This window comes from Triticum aestivum, chromosome 4B (genome assembly GCF_018294505.1).
Source record: "Triticum aestivum cultivar Chinese Spring chromosome 4B, IWGSC CS RefSeq v2.1, whole genome shotgun sequence".
NCBI classification, from domain to species: domain Eukaryota; kingdom Viridiplantae; phylum Streptophyta; class Magnoliopsida; order Poales; family Poaceae; genus Triticum; species Triticum aestivum.
The window spans coordinates 408,419,273-408,437,996 of record NC_057804.1 but is presented as its reverse complement, the minus strand read 5'-3'; positions in this window follow the sequence as shown (position 1 = coordinate 408,437,996).

Below are 18,724 nucleotides of genomic sequence, written 5' to 3'. Positions count from 1 at the left end.
TTTCATTACTATCCATAAGATCAATATGAACTCTTTTATTCTTTTTATTCTTTCTATTTTTCTCAAGATCATAGCAAGATAGCAAGGCCCTTGACTCAACACTAATATTTATTATAGATAACTCGCGGACTCGATTACATAAAGAGATCACAAAGCAAAACTCAAAGCTACTTGATATCAAAACTTCAATCTACTAGATCAAGATACTACTAAAAGGATCGAACTAAATAAAACGGTAAAGATAGGAGTGTGATGGTGATACGATACCGGGGCACCTCCCCCAAGCTTGGCAGTTGCTAAGGGGAGTGCCCATACCCATGTAATTATGTCCTCAGAGGTGATGGAGGTGGTGATGATGATGGTGGATAATCGCACATCGAGCGTAAAAGCTCCTCCAACTTGCGGATAATGCCCTTGAGTCCGGCGATATGATCCTTCAGCAAAATATTCTCCTATGTGAGATATTTATTCTGTATGCGAGCTAACTCAATCATCTTGAAAGCTTCAATCTCAGTCAGAGTAAAGAGGTTAGGTAAAGGTTGAGGGATGTCTTCTTCTTTCACTGCCGGAGCTTGAACCTCCATGGCCTTTTTGATCCCTTCATCCTTGTTGATCTCTTCCGGTTCTTCTCTTTTCAGCTCTATCTTCAATAGCCACAGCATATCATATTAACATTATGCTCATCTTAATATTTCCTAAACAAATGAGTAAAAACAAGCACATACTCTGTGACTCGTCAAGCCGCTCGTTTACAAGCGTGATGTCGGCGTCCACCACATCAATCTGTCACCTCAGTTCAGCGAATTCAACGGTCCGGTCTACCGCCGGACCCTTAGCCACCTGCGCATGAATGCAGTGTGATCATTACCTGGGTGTGTGATCCTCCATTTTCCGCCTAGGGCTGGCAACCAGAGTCTCAGGGGCTACTATCTATATGGAGCACACCTATCGCGTGCAATACAACCAAAAAATTACGTGTTTCGTTGCGTACCTCAAAGCCTTTGAGAAGGCTCGTAAAAGCTTCATTCAACCCGCTTGTGGAGGATGAAATCTTCTCCAACACCGTACCCATTAACGCACGGTGATCCTCCGAGAGAGCAGCTTGCTCCAGAAGGCATGTCAGTGTGTCCGGCCGGGTGCCGGATTGTCCCGGACCCTTCTTACTTCCCTCCATGGGAGCCGAACACACCGGGCTCGGGGTGGACGAAGTGTTAGCTTCCGGCCTCGGCGGATCTGGACTCCTTCGTGATGACACCTCAGGGTCGCCCACCCCATGGGGCAGAGAGGCAGGTGGGGTTTCACTCTCCATCATCTCCGGAAGAAGATCCCCCAAAGACAAACTCTGTTGAGAAGAGCTACTAGCCGGACTGCAAAGGATAGATCCTGGTTATTGCTCTTGGAGGAGGAAGCAATATCTTTTTATTTACAATTAACTTATAGCTCGGTGGAGGGCTGGCCTGTTTGCAGGCGTGATGCGGTGAGGACGCCCTCCGGGGCAGGGCCCCCTGGTGAAGCTTTCTTCCCTTGTTTAGGCACCTCCGTTTCTGAGTCTTCGGAGGCGGCCCTCTTCTTCCCACGGGGGGGGGGGGGCTTAGATTCACCTCCCCGATTATCCTCCTTCACGGAGACAGTAATTCCCCCGGTTTGGATGTGCAATGTGTGAAGCTCGGCTTCTCTATTCTTCCCTTCGCCTTTCCCCGAGGGCACTTGACTTAGCACATGTCTAAGCATCCTGGCTATCGCAGGACTAGGCGAGCCTCCGGGAAGTGGTGCCGGACACCTGATCCTCTCCGCCTTGCTAAGCCAATCCTGGCCGTGGATAGTTTTTAGAATAATGTTGTGATAAATATAAACAAAGTGTTCGGTTACATGGTTACTTACTTGGGTATCTGGGTGGTTGCAGCTCAGGCCCGCATCCTCGGTGGTGTCCGGACACTTTACTCGTGGTCCAAAGAATAACTTATACATCCCTTCAAATGTCATGCCGAAGAAGTGTTGAATGGTTCGTGGACCTTCTGGATTGAACTCCCACATCCGGAGAGGTCGACGTTTGCACGGCAAGGCCCGCCGAACTAGCATTACCTGAATTATTCTGACAAGACTGATAACCCTCTCAAGAAGCTCCCAAATGCAGCTCTGCAATGCCGGTACGTCATTAGCAGGCCCCCAATCCAGTCCCATGTTGGCCCACGATGCCAGTTGAGGCGGAGGGCCCGAGCGGAAGGCGGGGGCAGCCGCCCACTTTGTGCCTCGAGGAGCTGTGACGTAGAACCACCTCCATTGCCATAGATCGAACACCTCCGGGAAGGAACCTTCTGGCCATGGGGCATCGGCGTTTCTGCTTATTGCAGTGCCTCCGCACTCCGCCTGTCGCCCCTCGATCACCTTCGGCTTTACGTTGAAGGTCTTGAGCCATAAGCCGAAGTGTGGGGTGATGTGGAGGAAGGCTTCACACACGACAATAAACAACGAGATGTGAAGGATGGAATCCGGAGCTAGATCATGAAAATCTAGCCCGTAATAGAACATTAGCCCTCTCACGAAGGGATCAAGACTAACGCCTAAGCCTCAAAGGAAGTGGGAAACAAACACAATGCTCTCGTTGGGTTCGGGAGTAGGGATGACCTGCCCTGGAGCAGGAAGCATGTGCTTGACGTTGGTGGTCAGATATCTGGCCTCCCTGAGCTTCGCAATGTCCTCCTCTGTGACGGAGGAGGCCATCCACCAACCTCGAAGGTTGGATCCAGACATGATTGAAGATCCGAAGTGCCTAAGCTTGGGCTTCGGGTGTTGGAACTCGAGATGTGGAAAGGCGCAAGTGTGGTAAGAAAGGGATAGGCCTCGACCCCTCTATAAAGGGGGTGAATATCAAGCGTCCTCAGCATAACCGTCTGGGACTTGCCTAAAAAAGCGGAGTTATGCCAACAGGCGTAGTTGGGTTACCCGCACCCGTATTGATGAGAATCCCGCAATAAGGGGTACACAATCTCTGCTTCGACAGGGCGTGCCAATAAAACCGCCTTGCAGCGCGTGTCGTGGCAGGCTGAGAAAAACGGTTTGTATTAAACCAAGCCGTGGCGTGAGGACACGCTATGAAAAATTGTCAGCAGATTAGATTTTTAAAGTATTGTGCTCTCTACGGTGGTATGTGGAAATTATTTTGCAGAGCCAGACACGATCCTTGTGTTCAAAATCTTCAACGTAGTATTCGGAGATGGAACCCGCCTTGCAATGCCGAAGACAATCTGCGCGCCGGACTCATCGTCATTGAAGCCTGGTTCAGGGGCTACTGAGGAAGTCCTGGATTAGGGGGTATCCGGATAGACGGACTATATACTTTGGCTGGACTGTTGGAATATGAAGATACAAGATTGAAGACTTTGTCCCGTGTCCGGATGGGACTCTCCTTTGCGTGGAAGGCAAGCTTGGTGATTCGGATGTTAGATCTCCTTCTCTGTGACCGACTATATGTAACCCTAGCCTCCTCTCTGGTGTCTATATAAACCGGAGGGTTTAGTCCTTAGGACAAGAACAATCACAATCACAGGCTAGCTTCTAGGGTTTAGCCTCTACGATCTCGTGGTAGACCAACTCTTGTAATACTCATATCATCAAGATCAATCAAGCAGGAAGTAGGGTATTACCTCCATCGATAGGGCCCGAACCTGGGTAAACATCGTGTCCCCAGTCTCCTGTTACCATTAGCCTTAGACGCACAGTTCGGGACCCCCTACCCAAGATCCGCTGGTTTTGACACCGACAGGGTCCCATGAGACAGGGGGCGTGCCCAGGGGGTAGGGCGCCCCCCACCCTCGTGGCCAGGGTGTGGGAACCCTCTGGTTGATTCTTTCGCCAGTATTTTTTATTAATTCCAAATCGTGCCTCCGTGAAGTTTCAGGACATTTGGAGTTGTGCAGAATAGCTCTCTAATATTTGACCCTCTTCCAGCCTAGAATTCCAGCTGCCCGCATTCTCCCTCTTCATGTAAACCTTGTAAAATAAGAGAGAAAAGACATAAGTATTGTGACCTAATGTGTAATAACAGCCCATAATGCAATAAATATCAATATCAAAGCATGATCAAAATGGATGTATCAGACGTCCCCGAGCTGAACGTGTGCTGAACGCGGAGGTTCCGTACGTTCGGTACTTGGATCGGTTGGATCGCGAAGACGTTCGACTACATCAACCGCGTTAACTAAAGCTTCCGCTTTCGGTCTACGAGGGTACCTGGACACACACTCTCCCCTCTCATTGTTATGCATCACCTAGATAGATCTTGCGTGATTGTAGGAATTTTTTTGAAATTACCACATTCCCCAACAGTGGCATCCGAGCCAGGTCTATGCGTAGATGTTATATGCACGAGTAGAACACGAAGAGTTGTGGGCGATAATAGTCATACTGCTTACAACCATGTCATACTTTGATTCGGCGGTATTGTTGGATGAAGCGGCTCAGACCAACATTACACGTACGCTTACGCGAGACTGGTTCTACCAACATGCTTTGCGCATAGGTGGCTGGTGAGTGTCTGTTTCTCCAACTTTAGTTGAATCGAGTGTGGCTATGCCCGGTCCTTGTTGAAGGCTAAAACAGCACACTTGATGAAAAATCGTTGTGGTTTTTATGCGTAGGTAAGAACGGTTCTTGCTAGAAGCCCGTAGCAGCCACACAAAACTTGCAACAACAAAGTAGAGGACGTCTAACTTGTTTTTGCAGGGCTTGCTGTGATGTGATATGGTCAATCATGATGTGATATAAATTGTTGTATGAGATGATATGTTTTGTAACAAAGTTATCGGCAACTGGCAGGAGCCTTATGGTTGTCACTTTATTGTATGCAATGCAATCGCCATGTAATTGTTTTACTTTATCACTAAGCGGTAGCGATAGTCCTAGTAACAATAGGTGGCGAGACGACAACGATGCTACGATGGAGATCAAGGTGTCGCGCCGGTGACGTCGGAGATCATGATGATGCTTTGGTGATGGAGATCATGAGCACAAGATGCATGATGATGGCCATATCTTGTCACATATTTTTGATTGCATGTGATGTTTATCCTTTGTGCACCTTATTTTTCTTAGAACGTCGGTAGCATTATAAGATGATCCCTTACTAAATTTCAAGGTACAAGTGTTCTCCCTGAGTATGCACCATTGCTACAGTTCGTCGTGCCGAGACACCATGTGATGATCGGGTGTGATAAGCTCTACGTTCACATACAATGGGTGTTTTGCACACGCAGAATACTCGGGTTAAACTTGACGATCCTAGCATATGCAGATATGGCCTCGGAACACTGAGACCGAAAGGTCGAGCGTGAATCATATAGTAGATATGATCAACATGGTGATGTTCACCATTGAAAGCTACTCCATCTCACGTGATGATCGGACATGGTTTAGTTGATTTGGATCACGTGATCACTTAGAAAATTAGAGGGATGTCTATCTAAGTGGGAGTTCTTAAGTAATATGATTAATTGAACTTTAATTTATCATGAACTTAGTACCTGATAGTATTTTGCATGTCTATGTTGTTGTAGATCAATGGCCCGTGCTACCGTTCCTTTGAATTTTAATGCGTTCCTAGAGAAAGCTTAGTTGAAAGATGATGACAGCAACTACACGGACTGGGTCCGTAACTTGAGGATTATCCTCATTGATGCATAGAAGAATTACGTCCTAGAAGCACTGTTGGGTGCTAGGCCTGCTGCAAATTCTACTAATGACGTTAAGAACGTCTGGCAGAGCAAAGCTGATGACTACATGATAGTTCAGTGTGCCATGTTTTACGGCTTAGAATCGGGACTTCAAAGACGTTTTGAACGTCATGGAGCACATGAGATGTTCCAAGAGTTGAAGTTAATATTTTAAGCAAATGCCTGAGTTGAGAGATATGAAGTCTCCAACAAGTTCTACAGCTGCAAAATAGAGGAGAATAGTTATGTCAGTGAACACATACTCAAAATGTCTGGGTATCATAATCACTTGACTCAGCTGGGAGTTGATCTTCCAGTTGATTGTGTCATTGACAGAGTTCTTCAATCACTGCCACCAAGCTATAAAGGCTTCGTGATGAACTATAATATGCAAGGGATGAACAAAACTATTCCCGAGCTCTTCGCGATGCTAAAGGCCGCGAAGGTAGAAATCAAAAAGGAGCTTCAAGTGTTGATGGTCAATAAGACCACTAGTTTCAAGAAAAAGGGCAAAGGGAAGAAATGGAACTTCAAGAAGAACGGCAAAAAGGTTGCTGGTCAAGAGAAGAAACCCAAGTCTGGACCTAAGCCTAAAACTGAGTACTTCTACTGCAAAGGGACTGGTCACTGCAAGCGGAACTGCCCCAAGTATTTGGCGGATAAGAAGGATGGCAAAGTGAAAGGTATATTTGATATACATGTTATTGATGTGTACTTAACTAATGCTTGCAGTAGCGCTTGGGTATTTGATACTGGTTCTGTTGCTCATATTCGCAACTCGAAACAAGGGCTACGGATTAAGCGAAGATTGGCTAAGGACGAGGTGACGATGCGCGTGGGAAATGGTTCCAAAGTCGATGTGATCGCGGTCGGCACGCTACCTCTACATCTACCATCGGGATTAGTTTTAGACCTGCATAATTGTTATTTGGTGCTAGCGTTGAGCATGAACATTATATCTGGATCTTGTTTGATGCGAGACGGTTATTCATTTAAATCAAAGAATAATGGTTGTTATATTTATATGAGTAATATATTTTATGGTCATGCACCCTTGCTGAGTGGTCTATCTTTGTTGAATCTCAATAGTGGTGATACACATATTCATAGTGTTGAAGCCAAAAGATTGAAGTTTAATAATGATAGTGCAACTTATTTGTGGCACTGACATTTGGGTCATTTCGGTGTAAAGCGCATGAAGAAACTCCATACTGATGGACTTTTGGAATCACTTGATTATGAATCACTTGGTGCTTGCGAACCATGCCTTATGGGCAAGATGACTAAAAATCCATTCTCTGGAACAATGGAACGAGCTACTGACTTGTTGGAAATAATACATACCGATGTGTGCGCTCCAATGAGTATTAATGCACATGGTGGGTATCGTTATTTTCTTACCTTCACAGATGATTTGAGAAGATATGGTTATATCTACTTAATGAATGATGACCCACAAGTGTAGGGGATCTATCATAGTCCTTTCGATAAGTAATAGTGTCGAACCCAACAAGGATCAGAAGGAAATGACAAGCGGTTTTCAGTAAGGTATTATCTGCAAGCACTGAAATTATCGGTAACAGATAGTTTTGTGATAATAATTCGTAACGGGTAACAAGTAACAAAAGTAAATAAAGTGCAGCAAGGTGGTCCAATCCTTTTCGTAGCAAAGGACAAGCTTGGACAAATTCTTATATGAAGGAAAACGCTCCCGAGGACACATGGGGATTATCGTCAAGCTAGTTTTCATCACGCTCATACGACTCGTGTTTGTTACTTTGATAATTTGATATGTGGGTGGACCGGTGCTTGGGTGCTGCCCTTTCTTGGACAAGCATCGCACTTATGATTAACCCCTATTGCAAGCATCCGCAACTACAAAAGAAGTATTAAGGTAAACCAAACCATAGCACGAAACATATGGATCCAAATCAGCCCCTTACGAAGCAACTCGAAAACTAGGGTTTAAGCTTCTATCACTCTAGCAACCCATTATCTACTTATTACTTCCCAATGCCTTCCTCTAGGCCCAAACAATGGTGAAGTGTCATGTAGTCGACGTTCACATAACACCACTAGAGGAAAGACAACATACATCTCATCAAAATATCGAACGAATACCAAATTCACATGACTACTTATAGCAAGACTTCTCCTGTGTCCTCACGAACAAACGTAACTACCCACAAATCATATTCATGTTCATAATCATAGGGGTATTAATATGCATATAGGATCTAAACATATGATCTTCCACCGAATAAACGAACTAGCATCAACTACAAGGAGTAATCAACACTACTAGCAACCCACAGGTACCAATCTGAGGTTTTGGGACAAAGATTGGATACAAGAGATGAACTGGGGTTTGAGAGGAGATGGTGCTGGTGAAGATGTTGATGGAGATTGACCCCCTCCCGATGAGAGGATCGTTGGTGATGATTTCCCCCTCCCAGAGGGATGTTTCCCCGGCAGAACAGCTCCGCCGGAGCCCTAGATTGGTTCCGCCAAGGTTCTGCCTCGTGGCGGCAGTGTCTCGTCCCGAAACCTTGACCATGATTTTTTCCAGGGTAAAAGACTTCATATAGCAGAATATGGGAACCGGAAGCCTGCCAAGGGGCCCACAAGGTAGGGGGGCACGCCCAGGGGGTAGGGTGCGCCCCCCACCCTCGTGGATGGTGGGTGGCCCCCCTCTGGTATTTTCTTCGCTCAGTATTTTTTATTAATTCCAGAAACAACTTCCATGGAGTTTCAGGACTTTTGGAGTTGTGCAGAATAGGTCTCTAATATTTGCTCCTTTTCCAGCCCAGAATTCCAGCTGTCGGTGTTCTCCCTCTTCATGTATCGTAGTAAAATAAGAGAGAATAGGCATAAGTATTGTGACATAAGGTGTAATAACAGCCCATAATGCAATAAATATCGATATAAAAGCATGATGCAAAATGGATGTATCAACTCCCCCAAGCTTAGACCTCGCTTGTCCTCAAGCGGAAGCCGAAATCGAAAAATATGTCCACATGTTTTAGAGATGGAGGTGTCGATAAAATAAAATACGGACATGAGGGCATCATGATCATTCTTATAACAGCAACATATATAAATATTGTCATGTGATTTCTTATGCTAAAGTAACAATCTATTCACATTGTCATGTATGAATCAGAAACTTCATTGAGAACCAACAAACTATGATCTCGGTCATTGAGGTAATTGCAATTTATCATAACATCGGAAAGAGTCAATATAAGAGCTTTTCAGCAAGTCCACATACCCAACTATCATTTAGTCTTTCACAATTGCTAACACTCACGCAATACTTCTGATTATGGAGTTTTAATCTGACACAGAGAAAGATAGGGGCTTATAGTGTTGCCTCCCAACCTTTTACCTCAAGGGTAATGTCAACAATAATAGTTCATGCTAACTTACATCCAATTGCGTATATATATCCAGATCTTTCCAACACAAGGTGCTTGTGAAAGGATAAAATGTAAAAAGGAAAGGTGAAGATCACCATGACTGTTGCATAGAGTAAAAGACAAGAACAAAAGATAGGCCCTTCGCAGAGGGAAGCACAGGTTGTCATGTTCTTTTATGGTTGGATGCACGAAATCTTAATGCAAAAGAACGTCACCTTATATTGCCACTTGTGATATGGAACTTTATTATGCAGTCCGTCGCTTTTATTGCTTCCATATCACAAGATCATATAAAGCTTATTTTCTCCACAATAATAAGTCATACATATTTAGAGAGCAATTTTTATTGCATGCAACATGACAACTTACTTGAAGGATCTTACTCAATCCATAGGTAGATATGGTGGACTCTCATGGCAAAACTGGGTTTAAGGATATTTGGAAGCACAAGTAGTATCTCTACTTGGTGCAAAGAATTTGGCTAGCATGAGAGGGAAAAGCAAGCTCAACATGTTGGATGATCCATGACAATATACTTTATTTTGGATATAAGAAAACATAACCCGTTACATTGTCTTCCTTGTCCAACATCAACTCTTTAGCATGTCATATTTTAATGAGTGCTCACAATCATAAAAGATGTCCAAGATAGTATATTTATATTTGAAAACCTCTCTTTCTTTATTACTTCCTATTAATTGCAACGATGACCAAAACTATGTTTGCCAACTCTCAACAACTTTTATTCATCATACTCTTAATATGTGAAGTCATTACTCTCCATAAGATCCATATGATCTCTTTATTTCTTTTTATTCTTTCTTTTTCTTTTATTCCCTCAACATCATAGCAAGATAGAAAAGCCCTTGACTCAACACTAATCTTTATTATATATAGCTCACGGACTCGATTACATAGAAGGATCATAAGGAAAAACTCAAAACTAAATCATACCGAAACTTTATTCTACTAGATCAAGATATTACTAAAAGGATCAAACTAAGAAAAACGGTAAATATAGGAGTGTGATGGTGATACGACATCGGGGCACCTCCCCCAAGCTTGGCAGTTGCCAAGGGGAGTGCCCATACCCATGTGTTCATGTCTCTTTCTTCGGAGGTGGTGGTGTGATATTCTTGGCGATGATGCCCCTTAGGATACAATTCTCCTCCTTGAGATTATTGACTTGCTGCTTGAGATCCATTATTTCCCTACGGAGCTTATCCGTGACAGCTAAAGCTCCTTTCACCCATGGGTGTTGCATAGCTGCTGGAGAACAAGTGACACTCTTTTTCATATTTTCATAAGAAAGAAATCTAACATTGGAAGGGATAACCAAGTTTGGAATAGCTGAGCTCTATAGTTCCCCCATCGTGAATCTGGCTCGGAAGCGAGAGGTAACTTCTTGATCCTCCTCCATGGCATCTATCCTTTTTAAATCGACATCCATATCCTCCTTCATTGATGGCCCAAAGTGATAGGCATCGCTGTTTGCTCCTGGACCCGGTGTCGAATGAGACACCCGACTCTCCCCGACTGACTCTTTAGAAGACATCTTGCTCTAAATCTGGTGCAGAAACAGCTCGAAACAAAAACAGAGGATATTTGCGTGATACGGTGGTCAAAACCTTTGGAAGATTATATAATGAATTTTTACCGACCAAGAGGAGTATCATGCAAGAAAATGGAGTCTGGAGAGCACACAAGGTGCCTACGAGGCAGGGGGCGCGCCCAGGGGGGTAGGGTGCGCCCTCTACCCTCGTGGATGCCTCGTGTCCTTCCCGGACTACTTCTTATTTTCCTATTTTATTAAATATTCCAAAACGGAAAAAATTGCTATTAGAACTGTTTTGGAGTCGGTTTACTTACCGTACCACATACCTATTCCTTTTAGGAGTCTGAAACATTCTGGAAAGTGTCCCTTATGTATTCCTCTGGGGTTACAGTTTCAATAACATTAGTTTCAACATTTATAGGATTGCCTGAAATATAATGTTTGATTCTTTGACCGTTCACCACCTTCGAATTTGTGCCTTCGAAGTTCTTGATTTTTATGGGACCGGAACGATAGACCTCCTTGATAACGTAAGTCCCTTCCCATTTAGAGAGAAGTTTCCCTGCAAAAAATTTTAAACGAGAGTTGAATAGCAACACATAATCACCTACATTAAACTCACGCTTTTGTATCCTTTTGTCATGCCATCTTTTAACTTTTTCTTTAAACAGTTTGGCATTCTCATAGGCTTGAGTTCTCCATTCATCAAGTGAGCTAATGTCAAATAACCTCTTCTCACTCGCAAGTTTGAAATCATAATTGAGCTCTTTAATGGCCAATATGCCTTATGTTCTAGTTCGAGAGGTAAGTGACATGCTTTTCCATAAACCATTTTATATGGAGACATACACATAGGATTTTTATATGCAGTTCTATAAGCCCATAATGCATCATCAAGTTTCTTGGACCAATTCTTTCTAGATATATTAACAGTCTTTTGCAAAATCAATTTAAGCTCTCCGTTACTCAGTTCTACTTGGCCACTAGACTGTGGGTGATATGGAGATGCAATTCTATGATTAACATCATACTTAGCAAGCATTTTACAAAAGGCACCATGAATAAAATGTGAACCACCATCAGTCATTAGGTATTTAGGGACTCCAAACCTCGGAAAAATAACTTCTTTAAGCATCTTAATAGAGGTGTTATGATCAGCACTACTGGATGGAATAGCTTCTACCCACTTAGTAACGTAATAAACAGCAAGTCAAATATGTGTATACCCGTTAGAGGAAGGAAATGATCCCATATAATCAAAGCCCCAAACATCAAATGGTTCAATAACAAGTGAATAATTCATAGGCATTTCTTGACGTCTATTAATATTACCAATTCTTTGACATTCATCGCAATACAAGACAAACTTACGAGCATCCTTGAAGAGAGTAGGCCAATAAAAACCGGATTGCAATACCTTATGCGCAGTCCTATCTCCAGCGTGGTGTCCTCCATAAGCCTCGGAGTGACACTTGCGTAGGATCTGTCCCTGTTCATGCTCAGGTACACAACGTCTAATAACAACATCTACTCCTTTATAAAGGTGTGGCTCATCCCAGAAGTAATGTCTTAAATCATAGAAGAACTTTTCCTTTTGCTGGTATGTGAAACTAGGTGGTATAAATTTAGCAACAATGTAATTAGCATAATCAGCATAGCATGGAGCAGTACGGGAAGTATTTATGACAGCATCAGGAAAACTATCATCAATAGGTAGTGGGTCATCAAGAACATTCTCTAACCTAGACAAGTTGTCTGCAACGGGGTTCTCAGCTCCCTTTCTATCAATAATATGCAAACCGAATTCTTGTAGTAGGAGAACCCATCAAATAAGTCTAGGTTTAGCATCTTTCTTTTCCATAAGATATTTAATAGCAGCATGATCAGTGTGAACAGTTACTTTAGAGTCAACAATATAAGGTCTAAACTATCACAAGCAAATGTAACTACTAAAAATACTTTTTCAGTAGTAGCTTAATTTCTCTGGGCACTGTCTAGGGATTTACTAGCATATTGAATAACAGTTAGTTTCTTATCAACTCTTTGTCCTAGAACAGCACCTACGGTGTAATCACTAGCATCGCACATAATTTCAGCGGGTAAATCCAATCAGGTGGCTGAATAATAGGTGCAGAAATCAAAGCTTTCTTAAGTATTTCAAATGCTTCTACACAATCATCATCGAAGACAAAAGGAATATCTTTTTGTAAGAGATTAATCAGAGGCCTAGAAATTTTAGAGAAGTCCTTAATGAACCTCCTATAAAAACCAACATGACCAAGGAAACTTCTTATACCTTTAATGTCCTTGGGACATGGCATCTTTTCAATAGCATCAACTTTAGCTTTATCAACTTCAATACCTCTTTCAGAAATTTTATGCCCCAAGACAATGCCTTCATTAACCATATAGTGGCATTTTTCCCAATTCAAGACAAGACTAGTTTCTTCACATCTCTGCAAAACTCGATCAAGGTTGCTCAAGCAATCATCAAAATTAGATCCATAAACGGAGAAATCATCCATGAAAACCTCAACAATCTTTTCACAAAAGTCAGAGAATATAGCCATCATGCATCTTTGAAAGGTAGCAGGTGCATTACATAAACCAAAAGGCATACGTCTATAAGCAAAAGTACCGAAAGGGCAAGTAAAAGTGGTCTTTTCTTGATCCTCTTTTGACACAGGTATTTGAGAGAAACCAGAGTAACCATCTATAAAGCAAAAATGTGTATATTTGGATAATCTTTCTAGCATTTGATCAATAAAATGCAAAGGGTAATGATCCTTTTTAGTAACTTTATTTAATTTGCGGAAATCAATTACCATCCTATAACCTATAACAATTCTTTGCGGGATCAATTCATCTTTATCATTAGGAACGATAGTAATACATCCCTTCTTAGGGACACAATGGACAGGACTACCCATTGACTATCAGCAAGGGGATAAATTATACCTGCCTGCAGGAGCTTTAGTATTTATTTTCTTACCACTTCTTTCATCTTAGGATTTAACTGTCGTTGGTGATCAACAACTGGTTTGGCGTCTTTCTCCAATTTTATTTTGTGTTGGCATAGAGTGGGACTAATGCCCTTAAGATCATCAAGAGTATATCCAATAGCAGCACGGTGCTTCTTCAGAGTTCTCAATAATTTCTCCTCTTCCTGCTCTGAAAGGTTAGCACTAATAATAACAGGATATATCTTATTTTCATCAAGAGTATCAGGTAGTGGTTTAAGCTCAAACACGGGATCACCCTTGGGTGGAGGAGGATCCCCTAGAATTTCAACAGGTAAGTTGTGTTTCAAAATAGGTCCCTATTTAAAGAATACTTCATCTATCTCCATTCTTTCATTCATAAACATATCATTTTCATGGTCTAGCGGATATTGTTCTAAAGGATCATTAGGAGGCACAGCAATAGAAGCAAGACCAATAATTTCATCCTTACTAGGCAATTCTTTATCATGGGGTTGTCTATGAAATTTAGCAAAATTAAAGTCATGAGACATATCCCCTAAACCAATTGTAGCAATATCCTTTTCGCAATCTATCCTAGCATTAACAATATTCAAGAAGGGTCTACCAAATATAATGGGACAAAAGTCATCTTGTGGGGAACCAAGAACAAGAAAATTAGTAGGATATTTAACTTTTCCACACAAGACTTCAACATCTCTAACAATCCCAACTGGTGAAATAGTATCTCTATTGGCAAGCTTAATTGTAATATCTATTTCTTCTATCTCAGCAAGTGCAATATCATGCATAATTTCTTGGTATAAGGAATGAGGTAGCGCACTTGCACTAGCACCCATATCACATAAGCCATGATAACAATGATCTCCTATTTTAATAGAAATAACAGGCATACGTACAACAGGTCTATGTTTATTTTAATATCGGGTCTAGCAATTCTAGCAACTTCATCACATAAGTAAATAACATGGCCATCAATATTATCAGCCAAGAGATCTTTAACCATAGCAATACTAGGTTCAACTTTAATTTTCGCAGGTGGTGTCGGTGTTCTAGTATTACTCTTACGAACCACAGTTGAAGCTTTAGCATGATCCTTTATCCTAACAGGGAAAGGTGGTTTCTCAATATAGGTAGTAGGAACAATAGGATCATTATAAGTGATAGTCTTTTCTTCGACTTTAATAGGTGCAACTACTTTTACTTCAATGGGAGGATTATATTTAAACCACTTCTCCTTAGGGAGGTCAACATGAGTAGCAAATGATTCACAGAAAGAAGCTACTATCTCAGAGTCAAGTCCATATTTAGTGCTAAAGTCACGAAAAACATCGGTATCCATAAAAGATTTAACACAATCAAACTTAGTTGTCATACCTGACTCCTTACCTTCGTCGAGATCCCAATCTTCAGAGTTGCATTTAATTCTTTCCAATAAATCCCATCTAAATTCAATAGTCTTCATCATAAAAGAACCAGTACAAGAAGTATCGAGCATGGAGCAATTGTTGAGAGAAAGCCGAGCATTAATTTTTTGAATAATAATTTATCTTGAGAGCTCATGATTGGGGCACGAATATAACATTGACTTAAGCCTCCCCCAAGCTTGAGCGACGCTTTCTCCTTCGCGAGGCAAAAAATTATATATATAATTACGATCACGATGAACAAGATGCATAGGATAAAACTTCTGATGAAATTCCAATTTCAATCGGTTGTAGCTCCATGATCCCATATCATCACATAGCCTAAACCATGTCAATGCCTTTCCCTTCAAAGATAAAGGGAAGACCTTCTTCTTGATAACATCCTTGGGCATACCTGCAAGCTTAAATAATCCACAAACTACGTCCACACAGATTAGGTGCAAATCGGGATGCAATGTTCCATCTCCTCTAAAAGGATTAGCTAGCAGTTTCTCTATCATAACTGAAGGAATTTCAAAGTAAACATTTTCAGTAGGTTCAGTAGGTTGAGGAAAAACTCTTTGCTCTACTGGTCGGGGTGAAGATACCCCGCACAAGCCCCTCAAAGGATTATGTTCCATAGTAACAAGTGATAGTAAATTTCAGCACACTATATAAATTTTTCCTTACCCAGTTCCAATTACCAAAGATGCTTCACTCCCCGGCAATGGCGCTAGAAAAGAGTCTTGATGACCCACAAGTGTAGGGGATCTATCGTAGTCCTTTTGATAAGTTAGAGTGTCGAACCCAACGAGGAGCAGAAGGAAATAACAAGCAGTTTTTAGTAAGGTATTCTCTGCAAGCACTGAAATTATTGGTAACACATAGTTTTGTGATATGGTAATCTGTAATGGGTAACAAGTAACAAAAGTAAATAAGGTGCAGCAAGGTGGCACAATCCTTTTTGTAGCAAAGGAAAAGTCTGGACAAATTCTTATATGAAGGAAAATGCTCCCGAGGACACATGGGGATTATCGTCAAGCTAGTTTTCATCACGCTCATACGATTCGCGTTCGTTACTTAGATAATTTGATATGTGGGTGGACCGGTGCTTGGGTATTGCCCTTTCTTGTACAAGGATCCCACTTATGATTAACCCTTATTGCAAGCATCTGCAACTACAAAAGAAGTATTAAGGTAAACCTAACCATAGCATGAAACATATGGATTCAAATCAGCCCCTTACGAAGCAACTCATAAACTAGGGTTTAAGCTTCTGTCACTCTAGCAACCCATCATCTACTTATTACTTCCCAATGCCTTCCTCTAGGCCCAAACAACGGTGAAGTGTCATGTAGTCGACGTTCACATAACACCACTAGAGGAAAGACAATGTACATCTCATCAAAATATCGAACGAATGCCAAATTCACATGACTACTTATAGCAAGACTTCTCCCATGTCCTCAGGAACAAACGTAACTACTCACAAATCATATTCATGTTCATAATCAGAGGGGTATTAATATGCATATAGGATATGAACATATGATCTTCCACCGAATAAACCAACTAGCATCAACTACAAGGAGTAATCAATACTACTAGCAACCCACAGGTACCAATCTGAGGTTTTGGGACAAAGATTGGATACAAGAGATGAACTAGGGCTTGAGAGGAGATGGTGCTGGTGAAGATGTTTATGGAGATTGACCCCCCCCCCGATGAGAGGATCATTGGTGATGACGATGGTGATGATTTCCCCCTCTCGGAGGGATGTTTCCCCAGCAGAACAGCTCTGCCGGAGCCTTAGATTGGTTTCGCCAAGGTTCCGCCTCGTGGCGGCGGTGTCCTCTCCCGAAAGCTTGCTTATAATTTTTTCTAGGGTAAAAGACTTCATATAGCAGAAGATGGGTACCAGAAGCCTGCCAGGGGGCCCACAAGACAGGGGGGCGCACCCAGGGGGTAGGGCGCGCCCTCCACCCACGTGGACGGTGGGTAGCCCCCCTCTGGTATTTTCTTTGCTCAATATTTTTTATTAATTCCAAAAACAACTTCCGTGGAGTTTCAGGACTTTTGGAGTTGTGCAGAATAGGTCTCTAATATTTGCTCCTTTTCCAGCAAAGAATTCCAGCTGCCGGCATTCTCCCTCTTCATGTAAACCTTGTAAAATAAGAGAGAATAGGCATAAGTATTGTGACATAACGTGTAATAACAGCCCATAATGCAATAAATATCGATATAAAAGCATGATGCAAAATGGACGTATCAATGAAGCATAAGTCTGAAACATTTGAAAAGTTCAAAGAATTTCAGAGTGAAGTGAAAATCATGGTAACGAGAAAATAAAGTTTCTGCGATCTGATCGTGGAGGAGAATATTTGAGTTACGAGTTTGGTCTTCATTTGAAACAACATGGGATAGTTTCACAATTAACGCCTCCTAGAACACCACAGCAAAATGGTGCGTCCGAACATCATAACCGTACTTTTTTAGATATGGTGCGATCTATGATGATTCTTACTGATTTACCGCTATCGTTTTGGGGTTATGCTTTAGAGACGGCTGCATTCACTTTAAATAGGGCACCATCTAAATCTGTTGAGACGATGCCTTATGAACTGTGGTTTGGCAAGAAACCAAAGTTGTCTTTTCTTAAAGTTTTGGGCTGTGATGCTTATGTGAAAAAGATTCAACCTGATAAGCTCGAACCCAAATCGGAGAAGTGCGTCTTCATAGGATACCCAAAGGAAATTGTTGGGTGCACCTTCTATCACAGATCCAAAGGCAAAATCTTTGTTGCTAAGAATAGATCCTTTCTAGAGAAGGAGTTTCTCTCAACAGAAGTGAGTGGGAGGAAAGTAGAACTTGATAAGGTAATTGTACCTTCTCCCTTATTGGAAAGTAGTTCATCGCAGAAATCAGTTCCTATGATTCTACACCAATTAGCGAGGAAGCTAATGATGATGATCATGAAACTTCAGATCAAGTTACTACCGAACCTCGTAGGTCTTCCAGAGTAAGATCTGCACCAGAGTGTATGGTAATCCCGTTCTGGAAGTCATGTTACTAGACCATGATGAACCTACAAACTATGAGGAAGCGATGATGAGCCCAAATTCAGCTAAATAGCTTGAGGCCATGAAATCTGAGATGGGATCCATGTATGAGAACAAAGTGTGGACTTTGGTGGACTTTCCCGATGATCGGCAAGCCATAGAAAATAAATGGATCTTTAAGAAGAAGACCGATGCATACGGTAATGTTACTGTTTACAAAGCTCGACTTGTTGTGAAAGGTTTTCGACAAGTTCAAGGAGTTGACTACGATGAGACTTTCTCACCCGTAGCGATGCCTAAGTCTGTCCGAATCATGTTAGCAATTGCTGCATATTATGATTATGAAATTTGGCAAATGGGTGTCAAAACTGCATTCCTGAATGCATTTATAGAAGAAGAGTTGTATATGATGCAACCGGAAGGTTTTGTCAATCCAAAGGGCGCCAACAAAGTATGCAAGCTCCAGCGATCCATTTATGGACTGGTGCAAGCCTCTTGGAGTTGTAATAAATGTTTTGATAGTGTGATCAAAGCATATGGTTTTATACAGACTTTTGGAGAAGCCTGTATGTACAAGAAAGTGAGTGGGAGCTCTG